This window comes from Curcuma longa, chromosome 21, assembly GCF_044706935.1.
Source record: "Curcuma longa cultivar G26 ecotype Majalengka, Jawa Barat chromosome 21, ITB_CL_G26_1.1, whole genome shotgun sequence".
NCBI lineage: Eukaryota > Viridiplantae > Streptophyta > Magnoliopsida > Zingiberales > Zingiberaceae > Curcuma > Curcuma longa.
In genome coordinates, this window is record NC_133881.1 from 374,830 (window position 1) to 378,222 (window position 3,393).

Genomic DNA, 3,393 nt, shown 5'->3' on the forward strand with positions numbered 1-3,393 from the left:
ATAATGGAATGCACAATCAAAATCTATCAAAATAAACACGTGAAATAAGTTTCTTATTGTCAAAGTTCTCTTTGTCGTACAGTTCAGAAGTGATACAATCAGGTTCTCTGATATATGAATGTTCTCCAATCTCATCGTACTTCTCGTGTGTGTTCTTGAACCCTGCATACGAAGCCAAAATGTCAAGCTCAGATTAAGCAAAGTTCCAAAATTTATGTGGTAAAGAAACCAGAGTCAAGCATACCTCAGGCATAAAGATTACAACAGGGTCTGGTGTTTGAGGGTCAAATTCTTCACTGTTTGCTCTTTGTAAACCCAAAATCTAGATATGATTCAGTTAACAAAGGTAGAAGAAAAAGTTATGCTGCAAGAACATCATTGTAATTAAAACAAACTACAAAATTACATAAGGAAGAATACCCATCTAGAGATCTCATTCACATAAATCTGCATTTCCAAGCAAATGCCAAAGTATGGAATTTTGTGTTCCCTGGAATATTTTGCTGCTAATACCATTCCTTGCCCTCCACGATCACCAAAACCACAGGGAACGAGCATGCATGAAGAACCCTATAGTTTCATGTCAACACCATCAGTTAGGTATTCAGTAATTTCAAGTGAATAAAAGTATAACATAAATTAAGATGCTCCAAAACCGTTTGTGAATTGAAATACACTAATGGAAAACTAAGCCCATCACCTTCAACGTTTGCCATGCCAATTCATGGGCAGAGAAGGAAATTCTTCATATAATTAACTCATTTCAATAGAAACAAAAGCAACACTGACATTAAAAAATCCATACTACTGATGCACTCTCATCTTCAAGGTCTGACACTGCAATCCATTCAATAGATGGCCTCAATGAGCATGCAACACAGGCATGTAAAAGAGTCTGCCACCCGGAATCAACAAAGCAACAGATTCATTGTATTGTTTCGACAGGAGGAGAAAAAGAATTGGAAAATAATCATGGGTGCATTTACAAAGGATCTTTTTTCCTAAAGACAGAGAAATGCCACTGTTTAATTTCCTAAATGATAAAATTGTGCAGAATTAGAAGAAAAGTATATACAACTGTTTGTTAAGAGCATCAATCGCACCTTTGCCACAGGCAAATATGAATCATTTAGACCAGTATACTTCCCATAGCAATCTTAACCTTAAAGAGATATCGTCATATCAATATGTGCATAAAAGTGAAGCAGGCAGAATAATCAAATAAATAAACAAGTAATAGTCCATCAATAACTCAATTATTTTATTAAAGCTTAATTACTATGGTGACTTATTCTTTTCATTATTACCATTTGGCCAAAGACTAGAAACAAAGTAAATCAAAAGACTAAAAGATAAACCAAATAGAACAACAGAAACTACTACTGCTAATTTGCTTGAACTGGCCGAGGGAAAAGAAAAATAAACAACAAAACAACTACAAAGATGAAAGAAAATGAGAATGGAAGTCTTACCTTCTTTTTCGACGATCTCGGCTAGCTCTGATGATAAGAAAAGACAAATGAGAGCCGCTCTTATTGAAGAGGAAGAAGGACAAAGGTAGTTGTTGGTCGGTTGAAAAACAACAAAAGGAAGGAAAATAGGAGGACCGTTGATCTTTAGCAGAGGAAGAAGAAAAGAGAGATGTTGAAGAAGGAGAAAAGAAAAATAAGTAAACTACGATTGGCAAGAAAAAAATCAAGGAAAAGGAAGGAGAAATCAAAAGAAGAAGAAGTCGGTACAGAGGCTTGTGCATGAGGCGGTGAGAGAGATTGCGTATATAGAAGAGAATAAAAAGAAAAGAGAAAAGAAAATAGATTTTCTAAAAAATTTCTTAACTTATTTTAAATCAATTGAACTGATTTAATCCAACTAAACTTGGTTCGGCCATAACTTGATCAAATCAAATCTAAATCAACCCCGGTTTGGACCAATTTACTCCTTATCTTCGCGCCCACCCGATGAATTTTGTTTGGCCCTAATCCAATTTTAATTCACCACCTTCACTTTGTAACTTCAAAATTGCTTTTAAAGATCTAAATCTTCCATAAAAAATACCATTTTAATTAATTAAATTTGATCACATTAAATGTTAATTATACACGGGTGGATTTGTATGCACAATGACATGCTAGCTACTAGTTTACCATTAGCTTTGATCTTCTCGGGTATGAACAACTGATAATTTAATAAAACTTAATAAAATTGGACTGGGCTACAACCTAGGATAGGTCATACGTGGCTCCGTCTCTGGATAGTAGTAGAAAAATTAACTATAAATAAATATGCAAGAAAATTAAACCAATACAATTAAAACTAAAATGTAAATGTGCCTAAAAAGATTCGATTGCTTTACAATAGCTTCATGTGCACCTTGACTCTATAGAAAACATACTATCTACATGTAGGATGACTGGAGAACATCAAAATCAAAAGAAAGAAATAAAAATAATTGAGGTCGTTAAGGAGTTCTGATAAACATTCTAAGGATCCAAGTTCTAGTCTATCTATACATATTGAACGACGTACAATCCGTACTGCCTGGGATATTAATAGGAACCAACACAAGAAACTATATATGAATGATTATTTAAAACCATAAATAGTCTAGAAAAATTCAAGCAAAGAAAACTTGCCGAGACATGATAAAATTGTGAAAGTTTGACTCAACTATTTTCTTGTATTGGCTGTATCAACAAAGCAACAGTTCATGTAAGCAAGGGTGGAGCTAGGTACAAACATAGCCGAGCTTCAGCTCGGAGGCCCGCCAGGAGATTGCTTTGACCTTGGTTGGAGATTGTCTTGACCTTGGCTGCTAAGCAAAGATTATTGCAGTATTCAGCCCGGATTTTTTTTTGGTTGTTTTTCGTTAAAAAAATTTTAGCCTGGGCTGATTATAATTCTTCTCCTCACTCACGCTCGACGCCGCCTTCTTCCGGTGCCTGGCGGCGGACCTGGATCGGTTCGGAAGCCGGCTCACTTCGGAGGGGAAGTGAGCGACCCAATATCCCCAGCACCCCGCTGCGCCCGGGAAGAAAGCAACGGTCCTCACGTCGCCGGAGCAATCAATGGCATCCGGGTCATTCCAGATGACGCTTCCCAAATGCGATTGATTTCTAGTTAATTCTCCAGAGTTCAGTAATTTCTCAGTGTCCATTTTAAAATTTTAATTTATGATTAAAAGTGGATGATCATGTTTAATTTGTGTATTTTGAGTTGTTTGTGTCCACTTTAAAATTTTAAAACTCTGCATTCATTTTTCAAGAGAAAAAGAGATGAGATGGACTCAGAGAGACAAGTAGATGTTTATTTTCCTCAAGTGCACGAGTCTAATGAGTTTTCCTATGATCATCAAATATTGATACTGAGAATCCAGAAAAACAAGAAGTATCCAAC

At 35.8% G+C, this 3,393-nt stretch overlaps 1 long non-coding RNA gene across 1 annotated transcript; it reads right to left on the reverse strand.

Moving 5' to 3' along the window:
* LOC141814247 (uncharacterized) lies at positions 1–1,641 on the reverse strand. Its single transcript, XR_012600471.1, has 4 exons — positions 1,473–1,641; positions 421–570; positions 245–322; positions 1–162 (listed from the first exon to the last, which is right to left on the reverse strand). It is a non-coding gene; the product is annotated as an uncharacterized LOC141814247 (long non-coding RNA).
* Positions 1,642–3,393: the final 1,752 nt, after the last annotated feature.